Source organism: Microtus pennsylvanicus, chromosome 21, assembly GCF_037038515.1.
Source record: "Microtus pennsylvanicus isolate mMicPen1 chromosome 21, mMicPen1.hap1, whole genome shotgun sequence".
In the NCBI taxonomy this organism is placed as follows: Eukaryota; Metazoa; Chordata; class Mammalia; order Rodentia; family Cricetidae; genus Microtus; species Microtus pennsylvanicus.
The window spans coordinates 10052915-10073971 of NC_134599.1; positions in this window are offsets into that span (position 1 = coordinate 10052915).

Sequence of the window (21057 nt, forward strand, 5' to 3'; positions counted from 1 at the left end):
TGTTTAAAGTTCAAGTGGACACATCGTTTCCAGAAAGTTTATGGAAATCTAACTGTGTCCTTATTGGTGGAATGCATTGGCAAATGAAACTCAGGTGGTTCTCCCGAAAGATGGTGACATTGTTTCCATCAGATTCTCAAAAGTAGAACTCAATTGTACCTGTCAAATAAATAAAATACAAGATGCCACTTCCAAGAAGGATGAGTGTTCTGTAGAGTTACTGCTATCCGTTTTCCAATCTTCCACACAGCTGGAAGTACCCTGAGTCGGGCTGGAGAGATGACTCAGTGGTTAAGAGCACTGGCTGCTTTTCTAGAGGACCGGGGTTTGATTCCCAACAACCACATAGCAACTCTAGTCCCAGGGGATTCGGTGCCTTTTTCTGGCCCCGGCAGGAACCAAGTGTGAAAGTGGTGCACAGACATATGTGCAGGCAAAACATAAAACATACACATGAAGAGTTATAGGAAGTTAAAGTGTTTCATTCAGATCCACTTGCATGACATCGGAGGTGATTTCCAGCTCTGCATGAATATATGTAGGCTTTATTCATTATTCTCACTTTATAGATAAAGACTGACCATTCTTGGCGCCTACAACTGGAAAACTTCATTAGAAAATAGATTAGATAAACCCTTTAAACGAGACATAGATCTTCAAAAGAAAGTGGCCTTCTCCTCCCCTGGAAACAGTCAGAAAAGTGTATACTTCTGGCTGGGTAGCGTAGGCAAAGACAAGGATGCAGGAGACCACTGTGAAGAAACTCAGCATCCGCAGAATAGGGGCCATCTTCCTTACCCAAAAGCAGACTCCAGTGGGTGGTTGCCACTAACCAGATCTGAATGTACGGAACAAGCTTTCATGACACTATCACACTGTCATCTTTACCATCTGAACGAGCTAAGTTTTCATTCGTTCTTCACATTGTTATTATGGATGTCTCCGTGGTGCCAGACGCTACACTCCATGCTGGAGACACAAAAGTGAGTAACACCAATTCTCAGCAGCTTACTTCCAAATGAGAAGTGAGATATAAGCCATTAGAGCATCTTCACATGACCTATTACAGGTGTGATGAGGGGAAAAGTCAGCACAAGATTATTGGCATCATAACCTGATTTTTTTTAAAGTAAAGACATTAATCCTATAGGGCAGTTTGAGCAATGAGACACTGTGTCAAATTACTTAGCATAATACTGGTCCATCGTGAGGATTCTATGTTACTACTGAAGAAGTCGTGGGGTGAAAGCACAGTCCATGGGCTCTGTGTCGAAGCTTTCGGCTTGTGTCCTAGCTACTTCTCAGTTTGTGCATCCTTGAGAAAGTTACAGGACAAGTTCCATGTATATCTCAGTTTCTCCAGGGCTAGGATGGAGACGACAGTCAGAACCACTTCCTAGCATTCTGATAAGTAATTTACTATAATATTAAAAGACATTATCCACAGGGATGGAAGCGGGGAGATCTGCAAAGCTCCTCATGTCAACATCTAGATGACCTGTGATCCCATAGATAGTCAGCCTGAAGACCAGGGTGCAGCTGGGTGTGGCTGGACTAGAACCACACCACTCTCAGAGCACTGCGGAAGTCCAAGCAGAGGGGTTGCTGTAAATCCCAGGCCACCCTGAAACTCTCCCGCAGAAAAGGAAAGAGTTGGATGCTCGGAGGCAGTGTGAAGTTGCATGCCTGTAATTCCAGCACTCCAAAGCCTGACACAGGACAAGCGGAGCTTCATAGTGAGGCTCCGTCTCTGATGACAACGACCGTAAGAATGGTTGTTGTGGGATGCTGTGGGATTTCACCCTGGGACAAGTCAGGGTGGAAAGCAATATGGCGTGTCTAGCTAGCATCTTGAGCACTAGGGGCTAGAACATGGGAACTGGGAAGGATTGGGTAATGAACGGGATTGCACAGTGGCTTTATTGGATAAGACAGCCAAACTGACTTCTAGAAGAGAGAATGAATGTTCTTTCTACAAACGCGTCTTGTACTTTTTCTAGCGGTAGGTGAGGGGGTGATCTTTCTGATGTCTAAACTCTATTTTCTAAGGGGGGTTGATCACTTACTTTTGTTAAACAATTTCTAAAATGTTATGACTTAATCCTAATATTGAGTATTTAAAAATAGCTCAGTAGTTACCACCTGTAAGTTTGGGGCGGGGGGAACAAATTATTTTCTCTCATTTGGATCCCCACACAGAAACTACCAGACATGAAATGGGGGGAGATTGCTGCATGATACGGACAGGGTTTTTCTGTTTGCCACGTTTCATTCACAGTTTTTATATGATCCATCTTCTGTGAGTGGGGGAAGAGAGACTTATGGGATTCTTCTGTGTGGGGGATGGGAGACTTATGTGATCCTTCTGTGTGGGGGATGGGAGACTTATGTGATCCTGTGTGGGGGATGGAAGACTTATGTGATCCTTCTGTGTGGGGGATGGGAGACTTATGTGATCCATTTTCTGTATGTAAGGGATGGGAGATGTACAACCATCACCTTGATCCAATAACAGAGTGTTTTCAGAGGATGAGGAGGTCTTAACTCACCATCAGAGTGCCGCTGGTAAGTCTTTGTTCTTGTACCAAACGCAGTCTGAAGCATCTCCCCAGACGTCATCACCCCAGCCACCAGTCACTAAGAGGCTGATTACGACATAAGTGTATTTCACTCCTCAAGGACCAGCTTCCTGTAAATGAATATTTGTGTCTCCTCTCATCTATGGTACCTTTTGAAAAGATTGGTTGTGTTGTAGGCTAATTTATTATGGGGGGACATTAGAAGGAAAAGCTCCCATGCGGAAGCTCGTTTCTGTCACTGCAAGGTTCTGCTGTAGGTCCTTATGACTAAGTAAAGCAGAACTTGCATGACATGCACAGGCCAGTGCTGAGTCTTGGCAGTGAAACTCAGTTATTTCCAGAGCCAAGCGCCAGCGAGCACCCTTTGACAGGGTGCTTATTGTTTGTCCTGTTAGCTAGTGAATCCAGCCTTTGCATACTTGATGTATAAGCGCACAAATGGAAATTTTTATTCTAAGTTATGCTCTATGTTTTGCATACAGAACAAAAGTTCTTTAAATATATGTGGGAAGTTCACATGTACTTCCTCTCTAAAGAAAACGAATCTTAGGACAAGGGGCTAATTTACGACTGCACAGAAAGGAGCACACACACAGCTCACGCCCTCATGTTTGTTGCCTCGTCCTGTTCCCACCCCACCCTACCCTAGTGGCCACACGTAGCAAGAACTTGTCGCAGTATTTGACCTTGATGGGAGAAGAATGATATTTCAAAAAGATTTTAAAAGCTTAGAAATTCGCCCCCCCCCAAAAAAAACACCAGGTTATTCTTCCATTCCCAAGTCAATTACCCTGTGAAAAGAAAACCGTGTTCCAGCCAGCAAGACCTCCTGTGCCTTCAGATTCCATGCAAAGGGAAAGGGAATTCTCCCACAGTCTCTATGCAGTTTGTCCACAGACGTGCTCACTGGGTAAAGTCCAGTCATCGTAAACAGACTTTAGATGGTTCACTGCTTGGCATTGGAAGAACAGTGCCTGGGAGTTTTCCTGCAGTTCAGTCTTGAGTAAACAAGGGCCCTTTTCAGCTTTTAGTGTGTTAGCTTGGCTCACTCCATACCATGAATTACTTTTGTATGAAGGCTACCATAAGAATAAAAAATACTGCAGCATGCTTGGCTGGCAGCAAAAGTCTGCACAAGCTAATGCAAGCAAGTTCTGCGAGTCAAAATAAACAGCGGGGAATTGGGTGTGAAGAAAATATACATCAGGTGAGTCCACCTGACTGCTACAACTTCCAAACTTTTGCGGAGTAAAGCCAGCTTTTGTCAAGGTCACTTACTGCTCAGAATAAAAGCTTTTTTGGTTTCTACAAAAATATACAGAAAGCAAAATGAGGGTACAAATGGGTGTTCGAACAAGCATGCCTCGTTTCGACCACCTGTAAGAGGCAGAACTTTCAACATAAGGTGAGGCTCCCACGTGTTTATCCTTCTGGAGACGCGCTGCTCCTCTGATGAGTTAAGAGGCCCCAGACAAAGGAGAAGCCGGGCTGTGAATGACCCCCTATGTCATCATCGCTTTCTTGAAAGCTTTGTCCTCGTGGCTCCTATTGGAGGGAGACTCAAGAACCTGCTTGTGCTCCCCCCCCCACATTCCTCTGAATATGAAAGCTCTCCTTTGAGCGTTAAACTGGGGGGCTGTGTCTGCAGAGAGCCTGTTACAGGTCCACACACTTCCTAGAGGGTTAACCTCCCTGGCTGGTTGTTTCATCTGTGGTCTCATCTGATTTACTCCTTCTATTTGGGGAGGTTAGATCTTTAAGCCCATCTCTTCAGAGCGCAGACTTTGAATTCAGGACTTGCCACTCACTAGCTGTGTGGCTAGAGTTGGCCTGTGACTCACACACTGTTTTCTCCAGAACACTGAAAGAATACAAAGGGCAGGGGTGAGGTTGGGCGCTGGGGAGGTGGCTAAGTCAATAAACTGCTTGCTGTACAAACATGAGAACCTGAGTCTGAAAATCCATCTGAAAAATGGGCGTGGTCATGAGAGCTTGTAATCCTTGCACTGGGGAGGCAAGCAGGCAGATCTCTATGGCTCACTAGCCTACCTGCTTGGTGAGCCCCAGGTCCAAATGGCGACCCCAGCTCAAAGAACAAGGAAAATGGCTCCTGAGTAAAATGCCTGAGGTTGACCTCTGACCTCCACAGCACATGCATGAACACACACACACACACACACACACACACACACACATACACAGGTAATTCCTCTAATTCTCCAAATTTATGACAACCCCAAATTTCTCTCTATTAGGCCCCTCCTTGAACTCCAGTTCTCCGGCATCTCCCATCTAGAGGAGACCTCGTTGTGTGAAATAATAAAGGTTCTTTCCAGGTACATTAGAGAGTTGTGCGGAGATGCATTTCCAGGAGATCATCCTTAGTGATGCCAGTCACTAGCAGGGGGAAAAGCTGGTATAGCTTCCAGAAGACTCAAAGTGCTCCCACTCACAGCCTTGCGACCATCATAAAAATCATTCCTGAGACTCTGAGGGAGGGAATCCTCATCTTAGACACATGGCCCTCTCCTCCCCTAGGACTTGCTGTGTTGTAGGCACCAATGACCCCTATCCTTAGCCCCACTGAGGAACTGTCTTGCTGCCTATAGCAAAGTAAGGCTAGACTGTTTGTGGGATAATGCTCTTGTACACTGTAAGGATTTGTCATTCATATTAGTTTAATAAAACACTGATTGACCAGTAGCCAGGCAGGAAGTATAGGCAGGGTAACTAGACTAGGAGAATTCTGGGAAGAGGAAAGGCAAAAAGTCAGTCACAACCCAGACCCAGAGAAAACAGGATGAAAATGCCTTACTGAGAAAAGGTAACAAGCCACATGGCTAAACATAGATAAGAATTATGGGTTAATTTAAGTTGTAAGAGCTAGTTAGTAATAAGCCTGAGCAATAGACCAACCAGTTTTTACTTAATATAAGCCTCTGCATGTTTATTTGGAACTGAATAGCTGTGGGATTGGGCAGGACAGGAACTTCTGTCTACAGAATACCTACATAAAGCCCCCCGTCCTTCATCCTTGTCTTCTCTGCCTCACAGTTCCACTGCCCAATCAGACCTCTGATGTAGCTTTCTGAAATCCTTCTTGGAAGAAGAATTCTATTCATGTCCTTGGCCTGTTTCATTGCCTAGGTTTTGCCAATCTCTTATGCCCATAGACTGAACTTCAGTTCTAAGCTGGAATGACCCCATACTAGAACATAAGCGATAGGGAGCGGCACATCTTCCTGCTATCTTCTTTTATCGAGCTATCTATACCAAATTAAAGATAGTACTTGAATATATGCAAATAGAATATTATTTGATATAAAAGAATAAAGTACGACACTTACTACAGTATGTGAAAACATTATGCCAAGCCAAAAAAGTCTCTCTCTCTCTCTCTATTCTCTCTCTCTCTCTCTCTCTCTCTCTCTCTCTCTCTCTCTCTCTCTCACACACACACACACACACACACTCACCACTGTTTGTGTGCTCTCAGTTATGTAAAATGCTGACAGCAGACATGACCACAGAGTCAGAATGTAAATTATTAGTTGTCAGGGCATGGGGGTGGGAGTAAGAAAAATGAGGAATTACTGGTAAGGGGTTCAGGTTTCTTTTGGTGATACAAAATATGTTCTAAAACTATAAAGTGAAAATAATTGTATGATCCAATGGATAGGCTGAAACTCTAATTGTACACCTTAACAACATGGATTTTATGGTATGTAAATTATATCTGAACAAGATTATTATTCTGTTTTGAAAAACAGTGTCTGGAGGCTGGGATACCAGATGAGGCATCTTTGCTGCTCCCTCAATGGCTCCCCTCCTCCTCTCAATAGCTCTGCCCCTGCTGCTCCCAGATGCTCACCTCCTCTATCAGCCCAGTGACCACACAGGTGTGAAGGCTGCAGAAAAACACTTTCCTAAGCTCTAGATACTATGGCCCCATGGTGTCAGGACAAACTACCTTGATTGTCTTAGCACATTGCTTACCCGACAAACCATAGTAATGCAAATAGGAAATACAAAAGCTTTCCATTCCTCTTTAAATGACCACAAAAAATTTTTTATTATCTCTTTACACTTCTGGTCTTAAAAATAAGAGTTATGACAATTACAAATTTTTACCTTCTCACTACCTGAGCCATATTGTTTCCATTTTCTTCTCCAGAGCTGAGTGATGAAGATTTGTGCTGGAACTATGAAGAAAGGTGTCCGGGAAGGTTCCAGGGAGAATGGAACTTTCAGAGCTACTGGGTCTTCCTTCTTTCCTTTCCACAGTGCATCCCGGGTGTGAATGGGGACACAAGATGTCCCCTATTTAAGTGACTGAGGATGGAGGAAGGGGAAAGCAAGAAGAACAGCAGACAGCTCTGCTTGCAGAACATAAAAATGATGCTGTTTCCCAGCACTCGGGAGGCAGAGGCAGGTGGATCTCTGTGAGTTCGAGGCCAGCCTGGTCTACAAGAGCTAGTTCCAGGACAGGAACCAAAAGCTACAGAGAAACCCTGTCTCAAAAAATTAAAAAAATAATAATAATAAAAATGATGCTGTTGAGACAGTAGTACAGCAAATTTAAAGTCAAGTTTTGCTTTCCGAGGATTTGGACATGTGGTTGAGCCTTACTTCATGCCATGTGTTTGCTGAGCACATTTTTTTTTTACTTGTTTGTTTGCTTTTGCTTTTATCACAGCTCTCCCTGCCTTTCTGGAAGCTTCCAATCCCAAAGGCTGATGCTCTGCTGGGGAAATAATTTGAGTGCCTGTTCTAAAATACCTCTTTTGGTTTGTTACTATGCCAAAACTTCCACCTGTAAGTGTGAAGGTTCTTCTGTATGGGTATTCCTTAAGATCCATTCAAATATGTCTACAGCTTCATGGCTTCTGGAGTTCAGTCCTAGGGGACAAATATATAGTGAGGACAGATAAAGGAGACCAGACCAACTTGAATCTGCCAAAATGTCCTGAGATACTGTGAAAGTCTTGGTTACAACCCATTTCTTGCCCCCCCCCGTGTATGTGTGTGCATGCACACATGTATGCATGTGTGTACATGTACAAACATTGAATTTGCTACTCACTGATGTAGCTTCTCAGAATGTTCACCCTACAGCTGAGAAAGGTCAAATGACTCACGGTCATGAACCAGGATTTGAACACATAAAGTTGGTGTTCTCATTACTGCCCTGTATTTTCCCCAACATGCTGTCCCAGGCAAAGTTACAAAGTACCCCATGAATATTTGCTTTGGGTACCCCAAACACTTCTTTTACTTTCCAGATATAGTTTCCCTACAACTATCTCAAAATCTAACTTTTCAGTGTCTTCTACATGGATGAAAATAACTAAATTGCCAGCTGACCAAAGAATAGCCTGTTCCATGAAAGCCCATCAGTTAAGTGGATGCAAAGAAGCTTCACTTCAGAATTTCAGGCATCACTGCGCTGGGGGGATGGAAGGTGGATTTAGAAGAAATATCTTAAAAATTTGGAAAATCTGAAAGTTCCCTGAGCAAGCTGAAGACTGCTCAGCATGGTATTTCTATGAACAGAACTGCTGGGGCTCACGGCCATTCTATTGGTGTACCCCCAATCTGAGTCCACCATGAACCGCATCAAATCCCCATGTGATGGGACATCTCATCACAAACACGAAAAACAATACTCTGTGTTGTAGATGGGGAGGTGAAAAACGAAATGATTGCTAGCCATGAGTCCTTTATTCTAGACTTAAAGAAAGAAAGAGACGACGGCAAGCCCTGCTTTTTAAATTCCTCTCAGTCTGGTTTCCCTGACAAACCTGGTTGATGGGCATCAGGGACCCGAAGCCAGCTTCCTAGGGAAAAAGTAGCCATCACTCATGCGTCATTGGATTTCTTTGACAGACGGTCACATTCTGCAGAGCCTGGCATAAGCACATCATTATTAAGACTTGCCTTAGCATTTCTTAACTGATCACGGATGCTGTGGTCCTTGGTGGCTCCTCTCTCCTGGCACTGTTTGTAGTTATTTGACCTTTTCTCGGTGGATAATCCACACAAAAAGCCCTAATTACTTCCCCAGCTTTGGCCAGCTAGCAGTGCGAATAATCAATGCGTCTCATTTCAGTATTGCACAATCAGACGCTTATGGCGTTTAAAGAACATTTTCCCATTGACCTGCCACAGCTGTAGGACAATCACCAGCGGCAAAGCTGCTGCTGTAATCACAAGATGACCAGGTGACCTTGCGGGTTTAAAGTTGATGACTGGGTCCTTGGCTGGGGCATAGTCATGATACAGAACATATCTGAGGAGAGAAAGGATGCTCCATTGTATACTAATGTGACATGCTCGGTCCCAGGAGCCATGTTCTGAAATATTGACAAACCACGAGACTCATATTGGCAGGTAAAATTCTGTATTTGTATCCATGGCTCAGTTTCTTCTGCCTATTGCACATATAACAGTAAAGAATAAGATGGGAGGGTGCTAGCCTCCTGTAACATCTTTTTTATACTTCTTCTTAACATAAATGTGAAGATAAATTTGAAAAAAGATGGCTTCCAGTTTTTTTTTTTAAAAAAAACGCGTGCAACTCATATAGCATGTTCAAATTGTAATAAATCCTCATCGGTTCTCCATCCAACTTTCTGCACAATGTTCACTATTAAAAAGGTGAGAAAGGAAACCGGCCATGGTAGCACATGCCTTCAAATCCAGATCTCAGGAGGCAGAGGCAGGTGGGATCCCTGAGTTCCAGGACAGCCAGGGTTGCTACATGGAGAAACCCTGTCTCAAATAAAGAAACAAAACAGATGTGAGCTGCCATGTGAGTACTGTGAACCCAGGTACTATGGAAGAACAGCCACTACTCTTAACCACTGAGCCCTCTCTCCAGCCCCATACAAAACAATAAGATATAAAGGGGCTGGAGAGAGGGTTCAGTGGTTAAGATCACTGGCCACAGTCGGGTGGTGGTGGTGCACCCCTTTAATCCCAGCACTCAGGGTGCAGAGGCAGATGGATCTCTGTGAGTTCAAGGCCAGCCTGGTCTACAAGAGCTAGTTCCAGGACAGGCACCAAAGCTACAGAGAAACCCTGTATCCAAAAACAAAAACAAAAAACAAAACAAAAGAAACAAACAAAAAACAAAAACAAAACAGATCACTGACTGCTCTTCCAGAGGACCTGGGTTCAATTCCTAGTACCTACATGGCAGCTCACAACTGTCTGTAACTCTAGCTTCAGGGGATCTAACACTCTCACAGGCATCCATGTAGGCAAGACACCAATGCACATAAAATAAAAATAAATCATTTTTTAAAAGATGTGAAGTGTGAGGTTCTCTGAAATTACAACTGGCTACCAAGTTTACATGAAGCTTAATTGTCACTCCAGCCTCGGGGAAGTGGAAGATGGAACCATTTCCGAGGCTGGATCAGGGTGTACTGCTGAAAGCTTTTTGGAACCAAGGATTCACCATCTAAAACTTGGCAAAGGGAGTGTTCCGTGTCCTTCTGAAGATCTGCAATACATATTATCCCGAAGGCTGGGGAATGTGTTTCTCCAACCAAATTTGGAAAATAGTTTTGTTTCCTTATTATTAGCTTATATGAAAATTGAATTTGTGAACATTGCTTCTCGTCTGCAAATGGGAGTGAATAGTCTTCCCACACGAGCTTTTTTTTTTTTTCAATTTTGCTTCCTTTCTTATGAAAAATAAACAGAATACGATCAGTAAAAAACAAGCAAGGAAACAAATCGTCGGGACAATAGAACAGTTATTTTGCGGAAAGGAAAGACGAAGGAGAGCAAGTGTCCTAAATTAACAACACAGCGGAAGAGAGTTTGAGAATGGGAAAGTCCCTGATAAAAAGCAAAGGGAGGGAAGGCAGGAGGCGACGGGCCCTGTCCCTTCCCAGACTCCATGGCAGAAGGAGAGCCAGCTCATCGGCATGCAACTGATGATTTATCCAGCTTGCTGTCAGAGACAGCACTGTCTAAAGACCCAGCAGAGAATGAGAGAAAACAGGCAGGCCCTGGAGCAAGCCAAGGAGGCAAATCACTGGGAACACATGCACAACAGAGCTCCGATCGGCTGATGTGGGATCTTGATTAATCCCAAGACATGGAAGCTTTCATGTGTGGGTCTCCTGGGATGTGTAACCCAAGTTTGGACCGATCCTGGGAGAATGCAGTGCATAGTATTAGGAGCGAATAAGCTGGCTTCTAAACAGCACTTGAGCTCCAGCCAGCATCCCAGTTCGGTTGTAACCCATGCTTGGCTGCGAATTACAACATTTTCCCTATGGGTGCTTATGGCTTTGCTGGACACCAAGGCCTTACTTTCCTGTCCTGCAGAACTCCAGGATTACAATAGATCTTTCCCATATTCTGCAGGACTGTCTTTCAACAGCTCAATAATTCTGTGTAACTAGTTCCAGCTTACATTGTATCTTGGATTGGGAGCAGGGTAGGGGAGTTAGAATGTAGCAATGTTTTCCTGGAAACACTCATTCTTACGTGTTGCCAAACTGTTGAGGATATGAGGTTATTATTAAGGTCGGCGGTGACAGGCAGTTGGAAAGGTCGGGAGTGGGGGAAGGGAGGCAGAGGCAACACCAACATGAAGGAAGGGTCCCTCAACTCCCTAAGTAATTTCATCTGCCATTCGAAAAACCCAGAATTAGAGGCATAGTCGGTGAATGACATAACATCGGTGTTCTGAGTGCAGGATTGTTTCCGCAGTGGGGCATTAACCAGCCCACGCATGCTCCGTCATGGCTGTCTCTGTCCTCTGGATAACCAGCAACGTTCTCGAGCCCATTCTCAATCTAAACAGGAAATTTCTAGGAAAAGACACTTAAAGGGGCTGAGAAGACATACACACAAGAAACAAACTACATGAATCTCCAAGGACTAAGAAACTCAAGGATTGAACGTGGCTTTGGGGTAGGGGCTACACGCAGCCAATATAATTTCCCCCGCTGTGTGGATGAGAAAACCGCAATATGCAGAAGTTAAACGACAAAGATCGTAGCTCTAGCAGAGAACACAAAGGAGCCATCCAAATTCAGTGGTGTGTGTGGTATGTACGTGTTTATGTGGATTATGTACATGTGCACGTGGGTGCAAGTACACACATGTGTGTGTCTATGTGCAAAGCCAGAGGTCAACACCAGGCACCTTCCATCACTTTCCGCCTTCCTGTTTTGAGACAGGCTTTCTTACTGAATCTGGAGATCAGTTCAGCTACCCCTGCTGGACAGTGTGCTCCAGGGATCCTCTTGTTTCTATGCCCAGCTCCTGCGCCCTGTGCCGGGGTTACACACTGCACCTGGGCTTTATGTGGGTGCTGGGGCCCTGAACTCAGGTCCTCAAGCCTGTGCAGCAGGCACTTTCCTAACTTAGCCTTCTCCTCCACCCCACAATGTTTCTTCTTTTAAAAAAGGATTCATCTCTAAATTAATGTTTTTAGGCATGTCCATGTGGTCCAGTCTTGTCTTGGACTCACTGTGCCACTGAGGATGACCTTGGACATCTGTTCCTCCTGCCTCCCCCTCCCGAAAACTGGGATGTGCCATCCTGTGCCACCAAACCCACTTTTGCGCATTAATGAGGATGGGACCCAGGCATTGATTAGGCAAGAGCTCTACCATCTTCAGCCCCTGGATTATTTTTTAAGTTACTCTTTGGTTTGTATACAAAGAAATGCGATTCATCATGACATTTTCATACATATATACTTATACTCTGTTCCTATTTGCTCCCCACTGCCCTCCTCCATCCCACCCCTCATGGTCGTCTTTCCCAACAGTTTCCCCTCTGTTTTTAGGTCACACACATTCCTTTACTGTCTCTTAATCTGTATCCCCATAGCTCTTTTTCTCCTTATAGCCCCTTCCTACTTCCATGTCCTACACACGCATGTAACACATTCACATTAATGTAAACCTAGATTCTGCACATGAAAATCAAGGGCTATTTGTCTGCCCCTGGCTAATTTCATTTAACATAATTATCTAATATAGAGAATATTGTCAAGAGATATTTGTAGATAAATTAAATTGTATGGCATTTTCTTTAGTATAAGAAAATACTAGCTTTATCTGCTATAGAAGAGAAGTGCAAACACAGGAAAATAAAACACCTAAAGGTTAGGTTAGGAGAGACTTATCTTTGATCCCAGCACTTGGGAGGCAGAGGGAAGTGGATTTCTATGAATTATATGAATTGGAACTCTACATTGTGAGTTCCAGAACAACCAGAGCTATAGAGAGAGACCCTGTCTCAAAAGAAGAGGAGAAGGAAGAAGAGGAGGAGGAGGAGGAGGAGGAAAAGGAGAAGAAGGAAGAAGAGGAGGAGGAGGAAAAGGAGAAGAAGGAAGAAGAGGAGGAGGAGGAAAAGGAGAAGGAAGAAGAGGAGGAGGAGGAAGAGGAGCAGGAGAAGCAGGAGGAGGGAGTAAAGGGGAGAAGGGGGAGGAGGAAGAGAAGGGGTGTTGGAGGCTGTGGACCCCCAGACCCTGAATTTCCTGTAAACAACTTGTTATGCTTGCAGCTGCTCTGAGCAAAACAGCTTGTTTTCCTGTGTTTGCAACTGCTCTGAGCCTGAGACCCTCGGGAGTTCCTGATGGCAAGGGAGTGGTTTCTGGTGGGTTTGGCTGGGGCGTGGCTAGCAGTTAAGGATCCCTATATAAGCTGCTCTGGAGCACACTAAAGGGGGCATTCTTGGGGAATTTAAGGATGGCCCATGTTTCTGTCTCTGTGTGTATGTGTGTTTCAATCCAGGCCCTTACCTGGCTTGACGCACTAGAGGCGTAGTACCGTAGTACTATAGTACACGTAGTACAGGCACTACCGGACCGAAGTACACGTAGTAGCCCAGACATTACAGAGCGGCAGGAGGAAGAGGAAGAAGAAACTCAAACTCAGCACTGAAATAAACAGGATGAGCGTGTTGCAAGCGTTTGCCCCACCTTGTCTCTTAGGACTGCACATCAACTCCGTGGGCCCCCGAACAGCTGGAGAGAGGAAAGCCAATTGTCTGGTCTACTCTTCAGCTGCCGTCTCGTCAGATGGTAGTTTTCACACTCAGGATAGACCTTTGTGTGACCGGGAAACCAAAGGAATGCTACACAAACTTGCAGCCTGTGGTTAACATTTTCACTAAACTATTCCAAGCTTCTTGATATAAACACAGTTCCCTGCTTCTAATCAGCCAGCTTATCTGAACATTGAGGCTTGTTGACTTTCTCAGGGCTTTGGTTGGTTGTTTGCTCTGAGGATGTTGGCCTCATATAGTTGATAGTTTGGGGAAGGCATTGTACAAAAGGCCTAGCAATGAATGCAGAGACTTTGTTATCAAACATTTCCAGAAAAAGATCCCGGTTAGTCACTTGGGTCATTTATCTGCAGGAAGCCAAAAGTCTGAATCTCACACACATTCTTGAACATTTAACAAATGCTAAAACTTGGGTTGGTTGACTCTAGAACGTAACACTGTTCTTTCTGAAATCATATCTCCAGCCCCAGTTTGGCTTGCCAAGAACAACCCTCTGCTCAGCCCCTCGGCTGGGACTCCTTTGGGGATCCAGCAAGCAGCTCCCTCTCTAAGGACCAGCTGTTCCTAACTGATCTAACTTTAAACCTGAACGCGGAAAGGGCACATGATGACCCCAATTGTGAGCTAAGAGTCATCAGGGGACACTGAGCTTGCAATCCTGTGTGGAGCTGTTAGAACCAGGCTGGCAAGATCGGAGGAGTCACCCCTAGCTTGGGTCTCTCCTTCTAGTGTGCAGGTCCAGGGTGTCAGCCTTTAACCACAACCAGAGGATGTTTCTGGACTTACAAGTTGTCATTTGTCAACCAAGTTGAGCGCATCTTAAAGATGACCTCATCCAAAGCTGCCCAAACTTTCCTGGATCACAGTCAATGGATCTCTTTGTAATTTTTTTCAAAGCATTTTCAAGCCAGAAGTCGAAATGACATTCTCACCTGCGTCTGTCTCCCAAGCCCTGGGATTAAAGGCATGCAGCCTCGCGTGTCAAGTCGATGGGCCGCATTCTCATCTTAACATATCAGGAGCTGCTTTTAAACAAACACACAAAGAAAAAAGAAAATGTATTATTACTTATTTTTAACCACAGTTATTGCCTATTGGGATGTATATACTTATTTACAGAGTACGTCGAAAACCTTGGAGTCTGTTTGAGTTCTACCACCCTATTCATTTTCTATGTTGATTTTCAGTTAGTATTTATCTTTCTTTTTCTAAGTAGCAATACCCTAAAAAATTTATCTTTACAAAAACCACAGCATCAAAACAAACAAAAAACAAAACAAAAAAAGCAAACATAGTATGAGCTACTGTAATAAAATATTTCAAGCTATTATTTTACCCGGTGTCTGACACTGTGAAGTATCATCCCATTGCCCTTTCAAATTCACAATCTTCTATAACACCCTTCCTTTAGTTCCTAAATCTCCCTAGGGCACTATAATGCAGGATTCTGGAGCTGTAAGTCTAGTCTTAATGTCTTGTTTCACTGATCAGAGAAGTAAGTCAAAGAGTAACTAAGGAACTTTCTCTACTTTTTCCTAATTATAACGGAAATCCACCTCGGAAGCTGTGTTCAGAATACTAAGAGTTCTAAACCCTGTCTTGTAAAACTTAATCTCCCAGGTCTTGAATCTGCACAGTAAATGATGGGTTAGAGATAACCCCAGATTCCAGGGCATCCCTGTCTTTGCATTCACTACTTGATGGTCCTCAACTGATGAAAAAGTAATTCACGAAGAAGAGAGGGACTTGGGTAAGGGACCAAGAGTGGCTCCCAGCCTTCAGAGCTTCTACCTGGGACTTCTCATCACCTCCACACTGGGCTGTCTCATCACATCCATTTCCTTTCTTCCTTATCTGGAGACCCTCTTGCATGCTCCTACAACACCAACCTTTTCCTTCCCTGTTTCTCCACTTTTTGTTTCTTAATGTCTTCTACTTCTACTCCCTTATAAAAGAACAAGCTATCTTTATAATAATAGTTACAATTTTCAAACTCTGCTGTAACTAAGATACAGTCATTTGACTAATTTCTGCCCAATGAAATATATGTAAAGGTAATGTATGCAATTTCTAGAAAGCACCCTTGAAGAGAAGAAAGGCACACATACACGCTTGCTTATACTTGTTGTCTGAAGTAAAAACCTGGCTGACACTGAAGGAGCCATCTTGGGCCATGTAGAAGAAGCCATGATTACGAAGATGATGAAAAACGACATACAAGGAAGTTGAATCTTTGCATGACTCCTGTTCTGCATATCTTTGAACTTCATTTATAGAAGGAAGAAACACATTTATATAATATTGAAGCCACTGTTATTTGAGTGTTTTTCCCAGAGCCAGCTAGATCTAGTGCTAACAAAAAAAATACAAGGCAATCATAAAAGCAGTGTAACAGACCATGATGTACTTTAGAACAATTCCTGCTGGCCTGGTGGCACACACCTTAATCCCAGCACTTAGGAGGCAGAGGCAGGTAGAGCTATGAGTTTGAGGCCAGCCTGGATTACCTAAACAAACAAACAAACAAACAAACAAAAACTCCTACAGAGACTAACCCTACACGTTCAAAACATACAATACTTTAGGATGCTTAACTCCAGGCATCTGTCAAAAACAATCAAAGCCAAACTTGCTATGTCCCCCCAGAGAATAAAGCTATTTGTTAACAGCCTATTCGTCCTGTGGAGACATGCTTTATAAACCATGTGAGTTCTGACTGAACTATACGAAAGAATTAGTGTGTTTTCATGAGAGGAAAACTCCTCCCATAACATTAGTCCAGTTTAAAATGACAATCTGAGTACTTCATCTTCATTCTTGCTCATGACTCTATTAATGACATAAAAGAGTTTGTAAAACACAAGCCTACAGGCATGGTGGTGGTTCAGGCCTTTAATCCCAGCACTCAGGAGGCAGAGGCAGACAGACCCCTGTGAGTTTGAGGCCAGCCTGGTCTACAGAATGAGGCTCCAAAGCTACACAGAGAAAACCCATCTCAACAACCCAAAATAAATAAATAAATCTTTTAATTTACAAATTTTTATAACTTAGGATAAAATTTTTTTGAAGATTATAGATTTAAACACACACAAGTTTAGGGCCAGATTAGCCCAGTGTTAAGAATGCTTGTCTAGCATCCAAGAGGCCCTGGGTTCAATCCTCAGAACCATAAAATAAATAAATAAATAAATAAATAAATAAATAAATAAGCAAAAACAAGTTAAAGAGTCACAGTGAGAAACGAGCAGGCAAAGGTGTTTGCCACCAAAGCTAACAACATGAGCTTGATTTCTGGAACCCACATAATGAAAGGTTTCCTTAAGTTTTCTTCTGACCTCTTGTGTCTGTCATGACACACACACACACACACACACACACACACACACACACACACAAATACATGCCAGAAAGAAATCTCTGGGGGGCTAGGAGAATAGTTCCATCATGCTTTACCTAACATGCATGAAGCCCTTGGTTCAGTTCCCTGAATTACAAAAATCCAGGTAGCATACTGCATGTTTGTAATCCCAGCACTTGGGAAGTAGAGGCAAGAGGCTCAGAAGTTCAAGGTCATCCTCAATAAGGCTCAGGACCACCCTGGGATACATAATACCCTGTTTTTGTTTGTTTGGTTGGTTTGGTTTTTTTTTTTTTTTACATCTGTTGATTCTTTGTGGATTTCACATCATGCATCCTGATCTCGCTTACCTTCCTGCCCCCGGCATCCGCCCTCTGCCCTTGCAACCTCCCCTCAAAACAAAGCCAAATTTAAAAGAAAAAGTAAAAACCAAACCAAAACAATAAAAAGCGGAAGACTCTTGTCGTGGAAGGTGCTGGAGTAGTACTTTCTCCTCAGGACCAGCCTGAAAATAAGGACTTGGAGATTTACTATTAATTATGAACACTTGCTTTAATTTAGGCTTGTTTCTAACTAGTTCTTGTAATTCAAATTAACCTGCTCCTACTAATCTACATTTTGCCATGTGGCTTTTTCCTTTCCTCACTAAGACACATCTGACTTGCTCCAGTTGGATTCCACCTCCTCTTCCTCTCTCTCCCAGGAAATACCACCTATCCTCTCCTGCGTAGCTATTCATTACACCAATCCCAGCAATGCTTCTTCACACAATATACAAATGGCCCACACATTGAGACACACTGAGACACACAGTTTGCTGTTTAGTCCGTTCATCTTCACTTGGCAAAAGTGTTCATTGCCACAAGTCTTCGGCCTGGCTCAAGGCCTCTGGTTTCTGCTACACCGATAATGCGCTCTCACTGGGGCTTCTCTTGGGTTTCCTGTTGTTGCCCTGTGTCATGGAGATCCTGCTGTTTGGGATCTGTAGGTTCACCCCTTTATATGCTAGGTGGATATTGGGGTGGGCCAACTCACAGCTCTGGTTCTGGGCCTGGATGGCCAGTTCTCCTGCTCTTCGGACCCCAGATCTGAGTCCCCCTCACTTTTATCACTAGGGCCAGTTGTACTGTTTTACCCAGGCAAGATGCAGCGCTCTCTCTCACACACACAATTGCTGTAGGGGGCATACGAGACGGGGGGGGGGACGGGGGGGGGGACGGGGTCAGCTCTCCTGTTCTCATGCCCTCAGGGCTGGCTCACCTGAGACCTGACTACAGGGCCAGCTCTACTGTGCCACCCAGGCAGGGTGCAGTGCCTGCTCTCCTGTGCACTGTAGCTGGTGTGGAAGCAGAGATAGAGTTCTCTCACTCTGGTGATCCTGGGCCAGCTCTCTCACCTGCCACAGGTAACAAGGGACAGGGGCCGGGAGCAGGAGGGGGGGGGTGCAGCTTTCCTTCACTCATGCCACCGTATGGCAGATAAAGGGCAGGGCAATAATGCCCTGTTTTAAACAAGAATCATGCTGAGATCAGACTTCTCAGTAGCAACAGTGGAAGTTAGTAAACAGTGGAGAAATGTCTCCCAAACCGCAAATAGGCTGAAGTAAATGTGAAAGGAAAATAATGGCCTTCAGTTAATTCAGATCTTAATTTTTTTTCCTCAGGAGGCTATCAGGAGACAAGATCTGAGGTGCAGACTGGGTGCTAATGCATGTCTGTAACTCTAGCACTGAGGAGGCTGAGGCAGATCTGTCTGGAGTTTGAGGCCAGCCTGAGCGCTACAGCTAGAAAAAGAGAGGGAGGGAGGGAGGGAGGGAGGGAGGGAGGGAGGGAGGGAGGGAGGGAGGGAGGGAGGGAGATGATGGATCAAAATAGTGTGTAAAACGGGATCAGGAAACAGACTGCGGGACTGGAATATACAGCCCAGTCAGTAGTGTGCTTATCTAGTGAGCACCAAGCCGTGGGTCTGAGTCCCAGCACTCATAATACTGAACGTTCAGGAGGTAGAAAGAAACACACGGATTGGCAGTCCAGAGCCAGTTACATTTTTTATATGATGTTTTACTCTTTCGGCTTTTTGAGGGGCCTACCACCCAGCTCCCAGATAAATCACACAGAGGATTATTATTTCTTATGTATGCCCGGCCTTAGCTTGGCTCGTTTCTTGCCAGCTTGTCTTTTAATAACTTATCCTCACTACCTTTTGCCTCTGGGCTTTTATCTTTCTCTGTTTCTGTATACCTTTCTTTTCTTCTTTCTCCTTGGCTTGCTGTGTAGCTGGGTGGCTGGCCCCTGTGTTCTCCTCTCCTTGCTCTCTTGTTCCTTGTTTTCCTGCCTTGCTATTGGCTGTTCATCTCTTTATTAGGACCATCAGGTGTTTTAGACAGGCAAATAATCACAGTCAGCAGAGTTAAACAAGCGCAGCATAAACAAAAGTCACACACCTAAAAATAATATTCCCCAATTTTCCCTGAAAAACTAAAGCATGTACTGCATGGTCCTCTGCAGGAAAAGTTTGCCCTGCCCTGGAGGATGCCGTGGCGAGTCTAGAGGGCAACTGGCCCAAACTAGAACAAACCAGGAGAGTACCCAAGAGCGATCCTAACAACCACCACAGAAACAGATGCGACTCCCCAAAGTCTTCAAATACATTTTAACAAACAACAAGGATCAGGGGACAAACTGGCTGCAAATGCACAGAAAATTAAATAAATGAAACCCGAGAATATTATTCACATAAATAAAATATTTGTTTAAAGTGACTCAGCAAGAAATGCTATTACTAGACTAATTCATACTAAATAGTATACACAGTTCAGCTAAGAATAGCATCACGTAGTCATAATAATGCAAACCCCAAAGAGTAAACAAAACACAATTACAAAATAATTGCATGAGGATAATTGGAAAACTGGAAATGTTCCGGCAATAATGAGAATACTGGTGAGCATACAAGAAAGATAAATTCTCATTTTTTTTCACAGCCAACAGGAAAGGGCCTGAAAGTAAGGAGGGAAAAAGCAGCTTGGTGAGGAGATGCAGAGAAAGGGTCAAAGCAAAGAGAAGCAGCCGGAGTGGCTTCCTTCTGTGGCTGAGGAGTGAGCTACTATTTCCTCTAGGAAGGCAGGTGAACCATTTATTTATTTGTTTTTTTTTTGTTTTTTTTTTTGTTTGTTTTTTTTGAAACAGGATTTCTCTTTGTAGTCCTGGCTGTCCTGGAACTTTCTTTGTGGACCAGACTGACCTAGAACTCACAGAGATCCTCCTGCCTCTGCCTCCCAAGTGCTAGGATTAAAGGTGTGTGCCACCACTGCCTGACTGAACAATTTAATTTTAAAAACTATGAATATTCTTGACACAAACGCAAACCAAATTTAATATCAACCCTCAAGGAAAAAAGTTCTCACATCAATTTATGATCAAGGCATCCTTGCCAGGTAAGTTTTTTTCAAATAATGATTATAAACACTCCCGGTTTGGCATTTTCTTGGGTCTCAGAGCTAGAGATCTTAGTTTTCTTACTAACAGTAAACTGCTAAGTAAAAGGGAATGGATATTTAGGAACCCATTGCTGCCTAATCCTCGGAATCCCTTAACTCTCTTCGGCTCTGGCTGGCTGGTTGCTGAGGAGAGCCTCCCTGAGCACCAACTGCCTGGACACCAGCCACTCCACTTGAAGAACCACTTGAATATCTAATGGCGGAGTGTTTATATTCTGAAAGATTTGTAGTAAGATAGTTAACATAAGAATAGGCTATCATATTGAGGAGATTAGCCAAAGAAGGGTAAACACTTCTTAGTTCTAGCTTTTATATATACATATATATGTATGTATGTATGTATGTAAAATGAGGATATTGCTGTTGTGGTTACAAATCAATACATCTAGGAAAATATTGCACTGGTGGCATTTCCCCCAGATTGGTCTTTAGTGCATATTATCTTTCAAAGTCACAAAAACATAGAATATATATTTAAATGTCCTAGGTTTTATAAGAATTGGAGGGCCGGAGAGATGGCTCAGCAGATAACAGCACTGCTTGCTCTTCCCGAGGACCGGGGTTCAATTTCCAGCCGG